Source organism: Vombatus ursinus, unplaced genomic scaffold (assembly GCF_900497805.2).
Source record: "Vombatus ursinus unplaced genomic scaffold, bare-nosed wombat genome assembly UNPS02014774.1, whole genome shotgun sequence".
In the NCBI taxonomy this organism is placed as follows: domain Eukaryota; kingdom Metazoa; phylum Chordata; class Mammalia; order Diprotodontia; family Vombatidae; genus Vombatus; species Vombatus ursinus.
Window position 1 is genome coordinate 9,981,665 of NW_020954552.1, and position 22,790 is coordinate 10,004,454.

Sequence of the window (22,790 nt, forward strand, 5' to 3'; positions counted from 1 at the left end):
GCAACCATGGGCAAGTCACTTCATGCTTTTTTGATTCAATTTCTTCCTCTGTAAAATGAGCTGCAAAAGGAAATGGCAAACTTTTGTAGAATCTTTGCCAAGAAAATGCCAAAATGGGGTCGTAAAGCATTAGACAAGATTGAACAATAATTTAATGACTGAATTTTATTTCTGCCCTTACAGTGCCTATTGGATGATGGCATGTCTCACTAAATGGCAATTTTTAAAAGTTATTCTGTGGATATATGAAAAAATTTCAAATTAACAGCTTAGTTGATTTATTATAGAGTGGACATTTAAATACATACTGTTCATTTAGACACTTTTCTCCTTGGTATAAGGGCATCCTTGACTATCAATGAGTTCAGATTCGCTGACATGACCAGTCTAATGATAGTAGGAAACAAAAAAATGATTAATCCTACAGGTAAATTTAATCCAACTTCCCAAAGACATTAATCCAGGACCAAAAATGTTGAATTATATTGTATTTAATTGTATATGGGTATACGGGTATTTCAGTTAGTTTAGTTGAATCATATTTGAAATGAGACAGAATTAAGGTTAAATGAAAATTAAATTACTAGATGTATGATGAGTCAGTCTCTCAGACACACAAAACAAAGGATTTGCTATTTCAAGAAAACTGTTTATTCCTCCAATATAATCAGGGTAAGAGAGGTATTGCTGTAGTCAGTTTGAAATATTTGCCTTCATTTTTGCAATAATGAAATGCTTACTATATCTTTTGATTTATGAAATGACTTCTTGTGTTACAATAAAGTTCACATGAATGTAAACAATAATGAAAAAGAAATCTTAAGAATCATTCACAAAATCTTAAAAATTTTACAAAAATAAGTTTCCATAAACATTTAATCCACAAACTCTTATGTATATGTATATATGCTAGCACTTGTATTAGGTGTCATAAGTGAAACAGAAATAAGTAAAACCTTTCTATCTGCCCTCAAAATGCATCTAGCTTTACTGCTCCTGAGTATTAATTAGAAAAAAAAAGAATAGATCAAAGTCGACATCAATTTCCTAGAGCTTCTCAACTGACTGAAACATCAAATCCACTTTGCAATGTGGAAATAATTAGAGAAATATTTGAGAGCAGCAAATTCAGTATTTTTCTCAAAGGTTCCTGGTGACCTTCATCACTTCTCTTTCTGTGTGTCATATTATTCTTTTCTAAATAGACTGCTAATAGTGAGTTGTTGAAAAGGAACAGAGAAGAGAAAAATCAACCAATGACAGCTTTTAGGTCTTTACTAATAATATGTATCTTAAAATATATATGAGACTGTATAGTGAAGATAGCAATTTGTTCAATTGAGTTAAAACATTTAAGTGCTTACTATGTGCAAAGAATTGTTCAAGGTTTTGAGAATACAGAGAAAAAGGAAAGTCCAAGCCCATAAGGATTTTATATTCTTTTAATGGCAGGAAGAAGAGTATGACAGTATACAGCAACATGGCTCAGAGAAAATTACGCTAGAGTTGGAGTCATAAGGACAAGAGTTCAAATCTGACCTTAAGCACATCCTAGCTATGTGATATTGGTCAACTCACTTGATCTTTTCAAGCCTCAGTTTCCTAATTTGTAATATTAGGGTAAAAATAGTACCTGCCTCTCAGGGTTATTGTGAGTATTGAATGTAATACTATTTGCAAAGTTCTATAAAAAATGTTAGCTGTTAGTAGTGTTGTTACATATACAAGAAAGCAAATGTAAATGCAAACTATATGCAAAATAATTTTAAGGGGAAGAGGGTGCTAATAACTGGACAGAGGAAAGAGGGAAGATTGGGAAAGCTTCATTGAGAAAATGGTACCTGAGCTACACAAATTAGCATTAATGAAAATGCAAAGGATCAAATGTCATAAGGCCTGCCCAAATGATGCATACCCTTTGATCTAGCAATACTACTATTAGGTCTATATCCTAAAGAGATCATAAAAAACGGAAAAAAGGACCTACATGTACAAAAATGTTTATAGCAGCTTATTTTGTGGTGACCAAAAATTGGAATTTGAGGGAATGCACATCAATTGAGGAATGGCTGAACAAGTTGTGGTATATGAATGTAATCAAATACTATTGTGCTATAAGAAATGATGAGCAGGAGGATTTCAGAAAAACCTGGAAAGACTTACATGAACTGATGCTGAATGAAATGAGCAGACTGGGAGAAAATTGTACAGAATAACTGCAATATTTTGTGATAACTAAGAATGACTTAGTTTTTCTCAGCAATATAATAATCTAAGACAATTCCAAAAGACTCGTGATGGAAAATGTTATCCACATCCAGAGAAAGAACTATGGAGTCTGAATGCAGATAGAAGTATGTTATTTTTTACTTTTTTGAGGCTTTTCCCTTTTGTTGTGTTTCTTCTTTCACAACATGACTAATGTGGAAATACATTTCACATTATTGCACCTGTATAACCTGTATCAGATTGCTTGTCATCTTGGGGAAAGGGAATGGAATGGAGAGAGGGAGATAAAATTTGGAACTCAAAATCTTATAAAAAATGAATGTTGAAAATTATCTTTAGATGTAATTGGAAAAAAAATAAAGTACTATTTACAACGAAAATTATTTGGTTGGACAGGATCTGTATAGGCTCCCAATCTCCTTATATAAAAATTAGATTATTAGGAAATTAATTACCATTTATATAGGTGATAAAATGTGCTATTGTAGTTAACATATTCTTTGACGTTATGAGAACTCAGATAAATATAAATACTTATTATTTAACACAGTAGCATAATTTCAGTTCCTTTTAGAGTTCAATGCCATTGGGTCAAGTAGCCTTCAAATTAAAAACTATTCTTATCTTTCTCTTTGCTGGTACTTTTGTTTAAGTGCGGCAATAAACTTCTCACTTTTAATCTCTACAGGAATCTATGTATGAAGTTTCCCGTGTGTGTGTGTGTGTGTGTGTGTGTGTGCGTGTGCGTGTGTGTGTGAGACAGAGAGAGAGAGACAGAGACAGAGACAGAGACAGAGAGACAGAAAGACAGAGAGAGAGAGGTGAATAGATAAGAAGAGTGGTATTGTGAGGTGTATTAAGAACAGCAAGGAGACTACTGTCACTGGACTGTCTAGTATGCATAGCTGGGTAAGGTTAAACAAAAAAAAAGAAATGTAGGAAGGGAATAGGTTACAAAGTGTTTTGAAAGAAAAAAAAAAGAAGATTCTATATTTCATCCTGGAGGTAGTAGAGAGCTACTAGAGTTTATTAAATAAGGAGGTGATATGGTCAAATCACGGTCAGAGTCCAGGACAGAACCTTGGGTGACTCCCACTGTTGGTGGGGTTTATACTGTTGGGGAAAGAGAAATGTGTTGAGTATTGGACAAATTCTTATTTTGCCCACCTCTTTTAGTCAATTACTATCTCAGGCTTTTCCATCTCTACTTAGACCCTACCTTGAAATTTTAAGGAAAAAGAAAACCCCAATACCAACATTTGCAGCTAACCTTTAAATGTCTTAATAGTACATATGTAAATAATTGTTCTCTTTATTTTTTTTCTCAACAACTATCCATAAACTTTCTCATTTAAGGCAGCAATTTATCCTAAAGTAAGAAAATTAGTCCAAGATAAGAAAGTTCTATTTTTGAGCAACCTGGCATACAGAAGATAGTGGAGAGTGGCAGGGGCAGATTAATTAGTGCCACAGCAGAAAGGTGAGTGCAGAGCTTCTCTCTCGTTGGGTTTATGACTTGGGTGAGGGGCCTGTTCTCCTTTCATCAGAGCCTGCTCTGCTGAGACTTAGATTAATGGGAACAGCATCTTTTTTAGTCACTATCATTAAGAGATAAGAAGTCTTTGACTAAAACCTATTGTGGTGTAATAGGGCAGCATCAGTAATAGCAACTCAAAAGATACAAGAGAGCATGAAAACCTAAAGGAATATAAACTAGACTGAAGCATGATGCTATTCCTTCCTCCCCCATGGCCTCCAAAATGCTCCTGTAGGGCCAGGACTGTTTTGTTCTTTGCAATTATATATGAATTGACATCTAGTAAGTGTTTAATGAATATTTATTGAACGAATGAATAATGAGTGAGTAAATAAATGAGTGTATGAATCCTCCCTCCTTTAGGATGTTGATTAATTTCCAGGCTCCAGAATTTTAATTTCATGTGTAGACTCTTTCCCAACTCAAGAATAATTTGTAATTACCCCCTGGGGAAATGGGTTTTTCTTCTTTGAATTTTTAATTATAATGCTTTAAACTTCTATCCTTCAGTGACCTTTAGATGGCCAAGCATCATCTGCATGATAGAGCCAATTACCAGGATATTAAAAGCTTGAGTTGGTTCTTGACATCCCTCCTAATCTTCCTTTCTGCTAACAGATTTTTTTATATCAACATGAGGAAAGTCTTTACTTTAAAATAGACCTTTGAGCAATTTCAAATGATATTTTTAAAAATCAATTGAGCAAAAGTTCATGCTATGTTGCTTGTCAGCTTTCAACAGAAAATTGAAGTAAATTAAAATATGCATTTTAATGGTTGATAAGAAGGTGGAGTTTTTTTTTTTAATCTAGAAGATCCTAATAGCACTTGATACAGCAGCACTGAAATGGTCCAGCAGTTATCTTTCCATTTACTAATACTAGTAAAAATAGAACCAGTTCACTTTGAAAGAAATAAAAAAGATATTTATACATTTGCTATAGTAAATAATCTTTCATGTCATAAGTAGTTTGAATTTTCTCTAAATGAATTTATTTAAACTTAGTAACCAAATTTTAGGTTAATGCGACATATTTTCTTAAAAGAATCTAAATGTAGTATATAAATATTATTTCTATGAATGGTCAAATTAATATCATTTTGCAACAAATGCAAAACATTGTAAATAGATATATGTATATGAAATATAATACACAAATAGTGCCAAACACTCCACATTTGAGGGAGAAAATTGTGGGACCTGTGAGGTTGGAGGATGAGTTAATAGCAGGAACTTTTTTTAAAGTGAGCATTATATAGAAGAAAGAAAAAGAAGTACAGAAGGATACATAGAGCAATTTTGTTAGTACATGGTTTAATCTAATATATACAGAAAATCCCCAAAGTTATCAAAGCTTTAAGCTATTGAAGCTGAAATCTGCACAAAAAACAAAACAAAACAAACAAACAAAAAACTTTTGGGCTATATTTAAAAACATCTCTATATAAGTTTACTTTCTTATATAATACTTAGTTTTTGTATATTGACACTTATATTTATTATATTTATAATTTAAAAAATACAGAATAAACCAAGCTAATCTAAAAAATTCTCAAAATATTGCTATAAATGAAACAACAAATTGGAGCAGAGGGTTGCAACGGTGACTGATATATCCAGATTAATTTGTAATATAAATTTAATTTGACAGAAAATTCTGACCTTATTACTTTGCTTAAGTGGACAAATCAAGAAGAGACATAGTAGGAGAAAGAGATTGGAGATTTTCTGTGATGAAATCAGGAAGGGGTAAAATTATGAGGTAACACTGCAAGAGAACTTTAGTAAGTATTGACAAAATAAAGAAATTATTAGGGGATCTGAGTGGAAGGAAAGTAGTATTAGAAAAAATGTCAGAGAAATATTTAGTCAGAAGAAAAGATTTCTTGTTAGGCAAAACTTGGGAACCATTATTTCAGGTACTTCTTTTGAATATCTGTGAACCAGTCCAATTTGACCTGACATGTCCTGTTTTGAAAAATAAAATAGCTTCAATATGGAGAAAAAGTTTTATTTTTCTTTGTCTCTATAAATGACAAACTTGAATTTTCTCCATTTCTCCATTATTTAGTCACATGTACACTGTGAAAGAAAGCCTCTGACATGCTGCAAGTTATTCAACAGGGCTGAATCTAGGCAGATTGGGTTAAAAACTTTTAATAATTCATTTTGTTATGACCTTACTTGAAATATGGCAGTTATGTGAATCAGCTAATTAATTCACTTTCCTAATTACAAGATTTGTTCAGATATCTCAACAATAAATTCTGTTACATTTAAAACAATAATAAATTTATAATAATTTCATCTCCTGGGGAGGAACAATTAGTCAAACATTTCTGTGTTGGAGAGAATATGACTGGAATGCATATGCAGGATGCCCTGTGATATGGCCATTTTGTTCATTTACTTGTCCTCTGGGCATTGAAGATTGTCACATAATTTATTTGTCCAGGAGTGATTAGTATTGATTATGAATGTGGCTGAAATGAATTAGCCTTGTGATGGCCAGACTCTCCTGCTGCTTGTAGATAGAGTCGATGGCTTACTGATATCTTAAAACTTATATAGGAAATTGGAACTAGAGAATACTTCTCATTTGTTCAGAGCAGGATGGGCCTCTTAAATTGCTACTGAAGATAAACTTGGAATCCTCTGTGACAGAATGGACTTAAATGACAAATGAGGCAGTTGACTTCAATATCATGCTCTTTGTTTCACCGTAATTTCTTTTCTCTATACCTAAGTACATGTAATATAAAACTTAAGGATATTTTATAGATAAATACAGATATATACATGGATCTGCAGGCCTGAGACCTATAGTTACTGGATAAGATTGTGAAAGATTGTAAAAGCATCTTAAAGACACGTATATCAAAAATGACTATTTCAGGGCAGTGGTGCTTTAAGTAAACCTATATATAAAAATACATGCTTATAAAATGAGGGTTATTTCTTTGTCATAAAATGATTTTAAAAATAAATTCTCATTTGTGTAATGAAAACATTATTTGATTTGTGAATGTTATTTAATTTATTCTCAACTTTTCACCTTATAGGCACACCTGTTCAATGAATTTTAAAAATAGATAGGAAACTAGAAATCTAGCCAGGCACAAAATGTTCAGTGTCAGAATTTCAGTATAAAAAAAAACCCTCATGGTTTAAATAGTAATAAATATTGTAATTTGTAATTTTTTGTAAACTATATGTATATATGTTAATATAGTTAACATATATGTAATGATAGTATGTATATAATTAACATTTTGTTGGTCAGTCATTTTTTCAGTCCTGTCTGACTCTTCATGAGCCCATTAAAGGTTTTCTTGGCAAAGATATTGGAATTGTTATTGCTTTCTCCACTGCATTTTACAGATGAGGAAACTGAAGCCAACAGGATTAAGTGACTTGCCCAGGGTCACACAGCTAGCAAGTATCTAAGGCTAGATTTGAACTGAGTTTCTCCTGACTTCACGGCCAGCATCTGTCTGCAGCACCACCTAGATGCCCCATATAATTAGCACATATAATGCATATATATGTATGTATGTAAGTGTGTATGTGTATATGTGTGTGTTTTTCCCTAGAGGATATCAGTTAAGGTTAGTATGCTAAATATTTACATGCTTTCAATGTTCATTAAATGATCAGGGGCTATATGTTCACATTAAAAATTCATTAACTGGGTATAGAGCCAAGATGGAGGAGTAAAAGCAGTGATTTGCTTGAGTTTTCCCCCAAATCACTTCAAATATATGTAAAAAAATGACTCTAAACAAATTCTAGGGCAGCAGAGCCCAGAAAAAGACAGAGTAAAACAAATTTTCAGCTTGACAACCTGGATGGTTGATTGGAAAGGTTTGTTGCACTGGGTTAGGAGAGTAGCTCAGTTCAGATTGGGCCTCATAGGCAAAGACTTGGCCTCAGCAAATCTGCAGCAAGTCTCAGGGGACTGAATCAAGGGGAGTTGTTGCGGTTTCCAGACTTCTCAACTCACAAATGCCAAAGACAACTTAGAACATCAGTAGGAAGGTCTGTCAGACCTTAGTGAGAGAGGAGCGCAGTCCAACCCCTGTCTTGACACAACCCTGGACTGGTGGCTGCTTCTGATGCTCTTGGCCCACAGACTAAGGTGGAGAGGATGGACAAGTGGCTGATCAGAGGGGAATTGCAGGGATCTCTTTGCTGGTGCTGAGGCAGAATTCTCTTGCTTTGCCTGTGCTTGGACCTGAATCACAGTCATAGGTGGTGGTCCTGGGGCAAGAAGGATTGCTGGCGTGGTGGATGGTGGTGGTGGACAGGGAATTGTCTTAGTTGCAGGGCAGAAAAGGGTGCTTGTGGTCACTCATAGACCAGAGCACAGGCCAAGAAAGGAGCAAACCACCTCACCTTTGATTATACAACCTTGGAAGAACTGAAAATTTATTGATCCCTAGAAGTATCTCTGAAAACAACTGCACAAAACCCATAAAGCTTGGGACAGTACATTTTCTAGACTGGAAGCAGACCCCCACCTTAACAAAGAGTCAAGTAATTGGCTGGGAACATGAACAAAGAGTGCAAAAAAGTCAGACCATAGAATCTTACTCTGGTGACAAAGAAGATCAAAACATACAACCAGAAGAAGACAACAAAGTCAAAGCTCCCACATCCAAAGCTTCCATGAAAAATATGAATTGGTCCCAGGGCATGGAAGAGCTCAAAAGGGATTTTGAGAAGCAAGAAAAGAAGTAGAGGAAAAACTGAGAAGAGCAATGAGAGTGATGCAAGAAAGTAATGAAAAACAAGTCAACAGCTTGCTAAAGGAGACCCCAAAAATACTGAATAAAATAACACATTAAAAAAATAGCCTAACCCAAATGGCAAAAGAGGTCCAAAAAGCTAGTGAGGAGAAGAATGCCTTCAAACGCAAAACTGGCCAAATGGAAAAGGAAGTCCGAAAGCTCACTGAAGAAAATACTTCCTTAAAAATTAGAATGGAGCAATTGGAAGCTAATGACTTTATGAGAAATCAAGACACTGTAAAACTAAACCAAAAGAATGAAAAAATATAAGACAATGTGAAATATCTTATTGGCAAAACAACTGACCTGGAAAATAGATCCAGGAGAGATAATTTTTAAAATTATTGGACTACCTGAAAGTCATGATAAAAAGAAAAAGCTTAGACATCGTTTTTTCAAGAAATTATCAAAGAAAACTGCCCTGATATTCTAGAACCAGGGGATAAAATAGAAATTGAAAGAATCTACCAATAACCTCCTGAAAGAAATCCCCAAAGGAAAACTAGAATATTAGAGCCAAATTTCAGAGTTCCCAGGTAAAGGAGAAAATATTGCAGCAGCCAGAAAGAAACAATTCAAGTATTGTGGAAACAGAATCAGTATAACACAAGATTTAGCAGCTTCTACATTAAGCAACTAGAAGGATTGGAATAATGATAATAAGAATGATTTGTAATTCTAGTCAAAGGAGATAGGATTACAGCCAAGAATCACTTGCCCAGCAAAACTGAATATAATCCTTCAGGAGAAAAGTTGATATTCAATGAAATAGAGGACTTTCAAACATTCTTGATGAAAGGACCAAAGCTGAATAGAAAATTTGACTTTCAAATATAAGACTCATGAGAAGCATATCCATTCTACTTATGAAAAAGTATTAAAGGGCAAAAGAGGAAACAAATGTCAGTACTCTATTTTTCATCTGTAATCATAAAATGTATTCTAGTGTAAGTGCAAAATAAAATCGAAAGAATCCCCTAATCACCTCCCAAAAGAGATCCCCAAATGAAAACTTCTAGTAATATTAGAGCCAAATCCCAAATCTATCAGGTCAAAGAGAAAATATTGCAAGCAGCCAGAAAAACAACAACAACAACAACAACAACAACACAATTCAAATATCCTGGAGCCACAGTTTGGATTACACAAGACTTAGCAGCTTCAACATTAAAGAATTAGAGGGTTTGGAATATGATATTCCAGAGGGCAAAGAAATTGAGATTGCAGCCAAGAATAATCTACTGAGCAAAATAAATATAACCCTTCAGGGGAAAAATGAATATATATATATATATATATATATATATATATAAATATTTACACACACACACACACACCCACTCAGTTCCATTTAGAAATCTATCTTACTGAACAAGGAAGTAAGAGGAGAAAGAGTTAAGAGAAAGGTGGGAGCTGTGATAAAAGGGAAAGTGTATTAAGAAAAGAAGTGAATGGTCAGAAGCAAAATAGACTTTTGAGGGAAGAAAGGGAAAGTGAGTTTTTTGGAAAAGGACAGTCATGACCCTGAAAGGAATTGGTTGCTGGAGAAGCTCTGCCCACATAATGTGATGGGAGTGGATTTTATGATTATGATCACTACGTCTTGGAAATAATGGATGATTGACAGCTAAGCTGACCTAGCTCCCAAGTGCTACCTTCTGGTTACTTAAAGAAATACACTCATATAATTTCTATCTCATTTTATGTTATGCATATTTTTTTCTAGCTGATCTGGTTAACTTTTAAAGCTTTTCACAACTGGGCCCAACCCATCATTTTAACTTTATTCTCCTACCTAGAGACAACTGGTGGATTAGTAATTATAATGCTGGGCCTAGAGTCAGGCTACCCTGAGTTCAAAGGTGACACCAGAGATTTACTAACTCTGTGTCTCTGGGTGTGTGACTTAACTTTTGTCTGCTTCAGTTTCCTCATTTGTAAAATGGTGATAATAATATCACCTACCCCCCACGGTGGTTGTAAGGATCAGATGAGATAGTATTTGTAAAGAGTTTAGCACAATACCTGGCATGTAGTAGGTGCTTAATAAATATTGATTGATTGCTTTATGGTACAATCAAACTGTCCTTGTCATTGTTCTTCACACATGACATCCCTGCTCCAATTTCATGCCTTTGAACTAGCTGTCCTGTATTTCTGGAAAGTGCTCCCACTTTACCTTCAACCCTTAGAATTTCTGACTGTCTTCAAAATTCTGCTCAAATGCCACTTTCTATGTAAACCTTTCCTCATCCTCCAGTTTCTAGTCCTTCATAAATTTACCTTCTATTTGTTTTGTGTGTACTATTTGCTTATATATATATATATATATATATATATATATATATATGCTGTCTCTGCTAATAAAATATAAAAGAATATAACTTAGGCAACAGGCAGGGAATATTTGATTTATGTTTTTATATACTCCCCAACCTGTTTTTCTGGCACCTAGTAGGTACTTAATAATGTTTGTTGACTGATTAATATCTGTCTCTCTTTTTCTCTTACTAACAACTGTCCTCTTAAATTGGATTTCATAGGCTACAAATCCTATGAACTTTAAGCTCTTTTTTGATTAAGTCTAAATCACATTTCTGTCAAAGAATCTCACCTTTTATGCAATACATGACAAAAAAGTAAAATTCTATGGATTAAACAAGACCTTTATTTTACATAGAAATCATAACAGGGGTCAACAAAGTATAGCAATGTATACTGCCCAAAGTAATTTGACCTTTTTTAATCACTAGTTGAATTCAAACAAAACAGGTGTTTGAAAACAGCTGATTGAATTCAATTAAATAATCACTTAATCACAAGTTACAAATCACTTATCACACAAAAGAACTTGATATTTGATTGCATTTAGTACCCCTCACAAAATGGTTTGTATTCATAGGTACAAGCCATATTGATCTACTTTTCAAGCCTCACATTTTTCTTGAGCTAAGGTACCATAAAGGAACCAATTATAGAAGATTAAAGCTAGCTGAGGCTTAAAGGATCATCTTGTCCAACCTTCTCATTGAACAGAAGATGAAATGGAGGCCTAACAAAGCTGAGCCTTGCTTGAGATCAGTCATTTAGTTAAGGCTAGAGCTCAAGTTTCTTGGCTTTCAGTATAGTGATCTTTGCACAATGCTATGTCACCTCCTTTTATACCTCATCCCTACTTGATGCTAATAAAATAAAATAAATCATTAAAAACTGGGCAGGTTTCTTGGTACAGCTTTCAGGAAATTTGGTGCCAGTTATATATTCTTCAATGGAATGAGCATTCTAGGAACTATACTTTGAGCCAATTATCTGGATAATTAAAATAATGGGAATAATATTTTGATTAAATTATTTAGATATTTATGATGAAATACACCTGGCTTAAGTTTTCCTTTCTTTGAAATAAAATCACCTGAAATAATGATGTATAAGGTAAGATACCTTTATTTTCTCATGCTAAATCAGTTTACAGAATGACAGAGAGAGACAGAGACAGAGAGAAAGAGACAGAAAGAAACAGAGACAGAGAGAATGAGACCCAGTTGAATTTATCCAACATTCCTTAAATTACTACTTAAAACTACTTAAAAATTATAACTCAAATTGAATTCTAAAGTGACAGGGCAGCAAAAGGTTGGGATGAGACATTTTTTTAGCCTAAGATAAGTTGCAAGGTTGGTAGGAGAGTTCCGTGACACAAGAAAGGGGGCTGGCTTGCAGTCCACAAAGCAGCAGGACTAGGAGTGAGCTTTGGAGGAACCAGTAGCTTCAAGAGCTCTAAGCCCAGAGACAAGGTAAAGAGTAGTGCCAGGACTTGTGGATGTAGGAAAGAAGGGGAACCGGTACCAATTCCAGGGCCAAGAGGAGTACTAGTGTTTGAAAAAACTAACCTGGAAAATAAATCAAGGAGAGATATTTTAAGAATTATTGGACTATCTGAAAGCCATAATTAAAAATAAAAAAGAGCCCACACATTATATTTCAAGAAACTAAGGAAAACAGTCCTGATATCATAGATCCAGAAGGCAAAATAAAATTGAAAGAATCCCTTAATCACCTCCTGAAAGAGATCCCCAAATGAAAACTCCTAGTAATATTAGAGCCAAATCCCAGATCTATCAGGTCAAAGAGAAAATATTGCAAGCAGCCAGAAAAACAACAACAACAACAACAACAACAACAACAACAACAACAACAACAACACAATTCAAATATCCTGGAGCCACAGTTTGGATTACACAAGACTTAGCAGCTTCAACACTAAAGAATTAGAGGGCTTGGAATATGATATTCCAGAGGGCAAAGAAATTGAGATTGCAGTCAAGAGTAATCTACTGAGCAAAATAAATATAGCCCTTCAGGGGAAAAATGAATATATAGAGACACACAGACACACACACACATACACACACACACACCCACTCAGTTCCATTTAGAAATCTATCTTATTGAACAAGGAAGTAAGAGAAGAGTTAAGAGAAAGGTGGGAGCTGTGATAAAAGGGAAAGTGTATTAAGAAAAGAAGTGAATGGTCAGAAGCAAAATAGACTTTTGAGGGAGGAAAAGGTAAAAAGGGAGAGAGAAGGATAAACAGAAGAAAATAGGATAAAGGGGAATACATAATAATCACAACTGAAAGTGAATGCTTCCATAAAACAGAAGCAGATAACAGAATAGATTAGAAACCAGAATCTAACACATGCTGTTTATAGCAGGTACACTTGAAACAGAAAGACAAATACAGAGTTAAAATAAAGGGCTGGAGCAGAATCTGTTACGCATCAACTGAAGTAGAACAATTTAGGTCTGTATCTCAAATAAAGCAAAGAAAGAGAAAAAAAGACATATGTAAACATATTTATAGCAGCTCTTTTTGTGGTGGCAAAGAGTTGTAAACTGAGATGCCGGCCATCAGTTGAGATATGGCTGAACCAGTTGTAGTACATGATTATAATAGAAACCTATTTTGTTACAAGAAATGGTGAGGGAGGGGCAGCTAGGTCATGCAGTGGATAGAGCACCAGCCTTGCAGTCAGGAGGACCTGAGTTCAAATCCGGCTTCAGACCAAACACTTGACACTTGCTGTGTGACTCTGGGCAGGTCACTTAACTCCAATTGCCTAAAAGTAAAAAAAACAAAAACAAAAACAAAGCAAAACAAAAAAAAAAAGAAATGATGAGGGAGATGGTGTCAGAAAAACCTGGGAAACCCTATATGAATTGATCCAAGGTGAAATGCGCAGAACCAGGAGATATGGTTATAATGATGATCAATACAAAAAAAAAAAAAAACAACACTGATCAATTCAATGATTCCAAACAATTTGGAAGAGAGAATTGATGAATATCTAAATTGAAACATAATTTTCTCACTTTATATATTTTCCTTGCTTTTTTGCCATATTTTTAATATAGAAGTATGTTCTGCATGTATCACAGGTATGCATGATATCACAGGTTCTGCATGATATCACAGATATAATATAAATATGTATCATATTTCTTGCTCCCTCAGTGGGTGGGGCAGGGGCTGGAGAGAGAGAGGGAATTTGGAATTCAATTTTTTTAATGTTAAAATAAATGAATTAAAAAAGAAAAATGAGAAAACTGAAATAAAAAAAATAATTAGAAGAGTGGGGTATTAGAGGAAGCAACCTATAGGAGGATATGAGATATAATGGGATCACTTGAACAAGTGGAGAGTAAAGAGTAAGTCGACTTCATCAAGTGATACAGGCAAGGGTGAAGGAAAAGAAAGTGGTAAAACACTCATAAGTGATAAAAGATGAGAAACAGGGAGGAAGAGGCACCTTATGGAAAATAGCCTCATTTTTTTTCCTATAAAAATGAGGCAAGGTTCTCTACTGAGACATGGGGTGGAGACCATGGGAGTTTTGAAGAGATGAAAAGTTTTGGAAGAGTCATTGTGGACAATATGATGGTGAGTTGATAAGGGAGGTATGGTAGAATTACATAGCTGAAGTGAGGGCCCAGTTGGGTTATGTAGCATGATTTGTAGTGTACCTAGTTAGAATAATTGTGTGATTTTTCTGCACTTTCATTCATTAGCATGTCTGTAGGTGAGAAGGTGATGAGTGGTGAATTGATCCAATAGGATAAGGGGATTCGAGATTCAAGAGAGGAAGACAGTGTAGAGTTGAATTAGTTCAGGGGAGATCACCTGGGTGAGAACTGAGAATCAAGGGATTTGAGGTTATGTTGAAGATGAAGAGTAGGGTCATTTAAAAGAAGGAGATGTAAAAAGCCAATAGTTATAGAGAGATAAATGAGCTTCAGAATTCTTGAACATAGAGGTGTTACATTTATTAGTTATGGCAATATCAAAGATGTTACCCTCTTTGTATGTGTAGCTGAAGTGGAGTGGGGGAGTCGCTCATGGTAGATGAGTGGATTGTGGAACTTAGTGGTTGGGGTAATTGAGGGAGAATCAGTATGTATGTTGAAGTTCCCTGGTATGAGGACAGGAGTTGGGGAGGAGAGAAAAATATAAGCCAGCTATTGAACTCATTGAACATGGGAGGGGAATGACTTGCAGGTGTATAGACAATGGCTACTAGGTTTTTGATTGGGTGTTAGATATGAATAGCATGAACCTCAAAGGAATAGAGGTTAGAGAGTGATGGAGGAAGGTGGAGAGCCTAGAAGGGTCAATGATGAACAAGGAGTATTTCAACTCTCCCCTAGAAGGGTCAATGATGAACAAGGAGTATTTCAACTCTCCCCTAGAAGGGTCAATGATGAACAAGGAGTATTTCAACTCTCCCCTTAATCAGTGGGCTGAGGGGAATGAGTGAAAGTACATACAGTACTAGAAAGAGTGTTCCAGAAGGCTGTGTCATCAGAAGAGAGTCAGGTTTCAAGAAGAGCTAATAGAAGGGAGAAATGGGAGAGGAATAGATTTAAGACAAAGAGAAATTCATTGCCTATGGAACAGGTATCCCAGGGGGCTTGGTCGAAGGGCTGTGTGGAGTTAGTAAGAAACTTTGTGGTGGGAGGACTGATGGCGATGGTCATGAGGCATTGGGTTGTAGGGGTGTGGAATGGAATGTGGATGGTTATCTACAGAATTTCAGTGTCACTGGGATATGAAGGGTATAACTTAGGTGTTAGAATGTTGATCATTGAGTAGAGGGAGCCACTCTATCCCTAGTGGACAGGTACTCCAAGAGGTAGGAGATCTAAAGTTTAAGAGAGGCTTACTTTTCTTTGCATTAGAGGATTTTTACATCCCAATTGGAAGACTGGACTGGCAGCAGGAGGTAGAAGATGCCTTGTGCTGGTAAAGATGAAAGTGTTTGTTTGGGGGCAAATGGAAGATGCCTGGCCTAATCCCAAGTAGCCTTTCCTCAGGGGACACAATGTGCGCACCAGGAGATACAGGGCTCAGGGCAAGAATTACAAGGTAATTTCAGGAGGCAGAGACACTAATAATAGATCAGCAGAGAGTTCACACAGAGGATGATACCTGAATTAATACTTATGTAATGAATGTATAATTTTTCCAGACTGTATGGTTCTTTCTCCCAGAAGTCTGAAATAGGAAACCATGGATTGTGGTAGGTGTTCAATCCTAACTTCTCTTTGCCATGCAGGTTAGGCTACATTTTCCTTAAAATGTGTTGAGACTTGGTTATCTCATGTGAATAAAGGCTCAGACTATTTCTTTATCATCTTAATACAAAGTAGCCATGAGAGGAACACCAAGGGTACTCTGAGGTCTGACTGTTGTTTTTTTTTGTTTGTTTGTTTTTTGTTTTTTGGGTTTTTTTTTGCAGATTGGAATTTTCTCTTTATTTTTTTTAAGTTTTTTTTTTCCTTTTGGTCTGTTTCTTTTTTCACAAATGTGACTAATATGGAAATATGTTTTACATAATTACACATATATAACCCCTATCAAATTGCTTATTGTTTTAGGAAGAAGGGAGGAGGAGGAAGAAAAAATTGGAACTGAAGATTTTGTAAAAATGAATGCTAAAATTTATCTTTATGTGTAATTAGAAAAAATAAAATACTATTAAAAATAAATACATGCTTTGACTCTCCTATGCCTCATCCCTCAACTAGTTTACATTGGCAAATCCAAATTTGGTTTATGAAACTTCTGTATTTTAAATCTGCTTCCCTTCTGGTTTGTGCATCTTCCATTCCTGGTCTCTTCCTTAGCATTGAAGCAAACAGAATTTGCACAGCTTAGAATGACCATCCAGATTTTTTTTAAAAATTAATTTATTTATTTTTAGTTTCCAACATTCACTTTCACAAGATTTTGAGTTCCAAATTTTCTCCTCATCTCATCCCTCCCCCCACCCCAAAATAGCAAGCATTCTGAATACCACTAATCTGTCCTCCCTTCTCTCTCTCTGCCCCCTTCTCTTATCCCCTTACCCTTCAATTTTCCTGTGGGGCAGGATAGATTTCTATACCCCATTGCCTGTATATCTCATTTCCCAGTTGCATGGGAAAACAAATTTTTTTTTATCTTCTATTTTTAAAATTTTGGGTTCCAAATTTTCCCCCTTCCTCCATCCCCACCCACCCTCATTGAGAAGGCAAGCAACTTGACACAGGTTATACACATGTAGTTATGCAAAACACTTCCATAGTAGTCATGTTCTGAAAAACTAAGTATCTTTCCCTTTGTCCCCCGATCCCCATTTATTCTATTCTCTCTTTTGACCCCGTCTCTGTCTAAGAGTGTTTGCTTCTGATTACCCCCTCCCCCAGTTTGCCCTCCCCTCTATCATCCCACTGCTTTCTTGTCCCCTTACCCCCTATTTTCTGTAGGGTAAGATAGATTTCCATACCCAATTGAGTGTGTATGTTATTCTCTCCTTAAGCCAAATCTGATGAGAATAAGATTCGCTCATCCCCTCTCACCTTCCCCCCATTTCTCTTCTACTGTAAAATCCTTTTTTTGTCTGTTTTATGTGAGGTATTTTACCCCATTCTACCTCTCCCTTTCTACTTCTCCCAGTATAATCCTCTCTCACCCCTTATTTTATTCTTCAGATATCACCCCTTCATCTTCAACTCATCCTGTGCCATCTATCTATCTATCTATCTATCTATCTATCTATCTATCTATCTATCTATCTATCTATCTATCTATTTATCTATCTATCTATACATATAATTTTTTTCCCTCCATCTACTCTAATACTGACAAGGACTCATGAGTTACAAATATCTTCTTTCCATGCAGGAATGTAAACAGTTCAATCTTAATAAGTCTCTTATGGTTTCTCTTTCTTCATATTTCTCTTGAGTCTTGTATCTGAGAGTCAAATTTTCTATTCAGCTCTGGTCTTTTCATCAAGAATACTTGAAAGTACTCTATTTCACTGAATGTCCATTTTCCCCCAAAGGATTATGCTCACTTTTGCTGGATAGATGATCCTTGGTTGTAATCCTATCTCCTTTGCCCTCCAGAATATTATATTCCAAGCCCTGTGGTCCCTGAATGTAGAAGCTGCTAAATCTTGTGTTATCTTGATTGTGTTTCCATAATACTTGAATTGTTTCTTTCTGGTTGCTTGCAATATTTTCTCTTTGACCTGGGAACTCTGGAATTTGGCTACAATATTCCTAAGAGTTTTCCTTTGGGGATCTCTTTCAGGAGGTGATTGGTGGATTCTTTCCATTTCTATTTTGCCCTCTGGTTCTAAAATATGAGGGTAGTTTTCCTTGATAATTTCTTGAAAGTTGATGTCTAGGCTCTTTTTTTGATCATGGCTTTCAGATAGCACAATAATTTTTAAATTCTCTCTCCTGGATCTATTTTCCAGGTCAGTTGTTTTTCCAATGAGATATTTCATATTGTTTTTTATTTTTTCATTCTTTCAGATTTGTTTTACAGTGTCTTGATTTCTCATAAAGTCACTAGATTCCAATTGCTCCATTCTAATTTTTAAGGAAGTATTTTCTTCAGTGAGTTTTTGAACTTCCTTTTCCATTTGGCCAATTTTGCTTTTTAGGGCATTCTTCTCCTCGTTGGCTTTTTGGACCACTTTTGCCATTTGGGTTAGGCTATTTTTTTTAAGGTGTTATTTTCTTCTCTGTGTTTTTTTTTTTTTTGTCTCCTTTAGCAAGCTGTTGACTTGTTTTTCATGATTTTCTTGCATCACTCTCAGTTTTTCTTCTGCTTCTCTTAGTTGCTTCTCAAAATCCTTTTTGAGTTCTTCCATGGCCTGGGACCAATTCATATTTTTCTTGGAGGCTTTGGATGTAGGAGCTTTGACTGTGTTGTCTTCTTCTGGTTGTATGTTTTAATCTTTTTTGTTACCAAATAAAGATTCTATGGTCTGATTCTTTTTGCGCTGCTTGCTCATGATCCCAGCCAATTACTTGAGTTATAAACTCTTTGTTAAGGTAAGAATCTGCTTCCAGTGTGGAGAATGTACTGTCCCAATCTTCAGGGGGTTTTGTGCAGCTATTTTCAGAGATACTTCTAGGAACCTGAAAATTTTCAGTTCTTCTAAGGTACTATGATCAAAGGCAAGGTGTTTATTCCTTTCCTGGCCTGTGCTTTGATCTATGAGTCACCACAAGCACTCTTTTCTGTCTTGGAACTGTGAGGAGGATTTCCTTTCCATAGCCACTACAAGCTCCACCATGCCAACACTCTTCCTCACCCCAGGACCACCACCCAGAATTGTGACCCAGATCCAACCATGGGCAAAGCAAGAGAATCCTGCACCAGCAGAGAGATCCCTGCAATCCCCCTCTGATCAGCCACTCCATTCTTCCTCAGTGTGTGGGCCTGAAGCTCAGGAGGCACCCACCACTCCAGGGCCACACTTGGGGACTGGGGCTGGGAACCCACGCTTCTCTCTCACCAGCGCAGACACAAACTTTTCCTACTGACCTTCTAAGTTGTCTTTAGTGTTCATGGGTTGAGAAGTCTGAAATCTGCCATAGATGCCTGTGATTCAGTCCTCTGAGGCCTGCTCCAGATTTGCTACGGCCTGTGCGCCAACACCAAACTGCGTTCCTCTCTCAGTCTGGTGCGATACACCTTTCTGATCAACCCTCCAGGTTGTCTTGGGCTGGAAATTTGTTTCACTCTGCCTTTTTGTGGGTTCTACTGCTTTAGAATTTGTTTAGAGCCATTTTTTACAGGTATTTAGAGGGATTTGGAGGAGAGCTCAAGTGAGTCACTGCTTTTACTCCACCATCTTGGCTCCCTGAGATCTGACTATTGAAAGATATACAGTTCCAATATCAAACTTAAAGTACCAGGGAACTGGTCTGAGTTCGGCCCACCCTAAAGCATAAATCAATGAGACAAACGCAAGTATATGTATATATACACACTTACATATGTTTCTATACATTATATATATGTGTGTATGAATATATACATAAATATACATATACATACTCATACATACATACATACATATTCTTTCCTTACCTCCTTTTTTGGCCTTCTAGAGACCTTTGGCCATTTTTTGGTTCTGGCCTGAGTGAAAGAGAAAGCTGATGGTATGACAGCCTAGAAACTTGTCAGCTAGCTGGGTACAGAGAGTGCATGGCTACTGTGCTCAGACTGACATTTTTGGGCATAGGTGCTACCATAGCAGGATCCCAAGCTTATATCTTTGGGAGCCAGTATTATGGCAGGGGTTCATCATTTAAGTAGAGAACAGACTCTAAGGAACTTAACTGGAAGCTTGTCAAAAATTTAGCAGATGGTGAAATAGAGAAGAGTACTGCTTTTTCCATCCTCCAAATTATCCCTTGGGGGCAGTCACAACCACATAATTGACCACTGAAGTATAATTCCTCCTGCAATATGCTGGCAAATGCTTAAAACTGGTTCTGGAAAAAAAATGCTCCCATAACACTCTTTTAAGTTTAATCTGAATTATTAACATTTTCTCCATCATTTTCTCAAAGCTAAATAATAAAGGAAGCTGTGATTTGAAATGTTTTGCTGATTTCTAAGATGTAAATGCTTATACTGAAAATTTAACATTCTGGGTGAAGTAGGATCTGAGTCAGGTGCACCCCTGAACCCTACTATAATCCTTCTGTGATCTTAGGCTTCTGGAAAGATTTGGAACTTGTCACCAGCAAGCCTCCCTCAACCTCCAGTGCTATGGGTGAGCAGAAGGATAGGAGGGAGATTATAAAAACTGACCATTCATTGAAGTAGAATTTAACAAACTTCTTATTCATTTTCTTCTTAAATTAAATGTAGGTGGTAGCAATGTGGATTTCACTTGTAATATAAATATAGAGAGTCAGTCAGATTGAAGATTTGGAACCATATAGATATTTTCACAATATTCTCAAGTCAGAGCTCTAATCCAGTTTATTTTCCCCAAAGTTGAATTTTGAATCTGGTTAGTCAAAGCACATAAACTAAATATATCCTGTCTCAATGTTGGGGGAAAGATATCTTTTGATTATGCATTGGAAGGCCTTTGTCTTATGCCTCTGTTGGTTAATTGATAATTAATAGACTAAGAAAGTGACAGTTTGATTTTCTGTAGTTTTAAAAGGGTCAAGTCATTAACCAAGTGTGGGCTCTCCCTGCAGAAACATCTCAGTTGTCAACCAAGATAGTCACCAAGTGTACACAGCTAGCAGTAATGTCATATTTATACATTTTGTCTACTACTACTACTACTACTACTACTACTACTACTACTACTACTGCTATTACTACTTGTAGGCAGCTAGGCGGTGCAGTGGAAAGAGTGTCAAGTCTGGAGTTGAGGGCAGACTTTTGGGAGCCAAGATGGTGGAGTAAGCAATAAGTTACTCTCACTTTCCCTTATTGACCTTGAAAAACCCAGAAAATTTGGCCCCAGGAGAAATCCTATAACAGTGGAGCCAGCAGAAAGGTGGAGAATAGCAGTTTTTTAGCTCGTGAGGCTAGGGGAATTAACAGGAAAGGTCCCTCTGTGCTGTGGTTGAAGGGGACCAGTACAGGATGGGAGGCATCCCAGCAAACCTTACCTCAGCAAACCACTGGGAGTTTCTGAGCCTCAGGGAGGTGGAGCAGGCAAGCACCAACACCACAACCCCGTGCACTCTTTGCTAGGGGACACAGCTAGGGGAACCAGCAGACACCAGCACAGAGAACCACCAATTGTGCTGCAGATCAGTGGCTGAGCCTACCAGTGCTGTAGTGTAGCTCTGCATGAGGAGGTGACCTGCAGTAGTCAGAGCACCCCACTCCCACCTCTCACTCCCCAACCTTCAGTGTAACCCTGGGGAAACTCAGAAAAACCCCACCTGGCCTCAGCACACACCAGCCATCACCACCAGCACCAGCTCAGCACCAGGTAAGATATAGCCTTTATAGCCTCCAGATGCCAAAGGCCCAGCACACAAAGCCAGTAACCAGGCCCCTATCCACCAGCACAAGAAGTGTGAGTCAGTGCTCCCTGTGTCCCAGAAGCAGGCAGCAACTTTAAAAGCCAGGAAAAAAACAAACACCACAATCAAAAAGCAACATAGAAAAACAAAGACCATAGATTCTTACTATGGGGACAGGGAAGATCAAAATACAAATTCAGAAGAGGACAGCATGGTCAATTTACCCACTTCTGAAACCTCAAAGGGGTTATGAACTGGTCTCAAGCCCAAAAAGCCATCTTGGAAGAGCTCAAGAAGGATTTTTAAAAGTCAAATAAGAAGAGTGGAAGAAAAATTGGGAAAGGAAATGAGAAGTATACAGGAGAGAGTCAATAGCTTGGAAAAGGAAGGACAAAAATTGACTGTAGAAGACAAGTTCTTAAAAAACATAATTGTCTAAATGGAAAAAAAAAGTACACTGAAGAAAACAACTCCTTAAAAAGTATAACTGGTCAAATGGAAAAGGAGATACAAAAGCTAACTGAAGAAAACAATTCATTAAAAATTAGAATCGGGCAAGTGGAAGGTAATGACTCTGTGAGACATGAAGAATCAGTCAAATAAAGTCAAAAGAATGAAAAATTTGAAGAAAATGTAAAATACTTCATTGGAAAAACAACTGACCTGGAAAATCGATCCAGGAGAGATAACTTAAGAATTATTGGTCTATCTGAAAGCCATAAAACTAATAATAATAAAAAAGCCTGGACAGCATCTTCCAAGAAATCATTAAGGAAAATTGCCCTGAAGTCCTAGAAATAGAGGGTAAAAATAGTTGTCTAAAGAATACACTGATCACCTCCTGAAAGAGATCCCAAATTAAAAATGCCAAGGAATATTATAA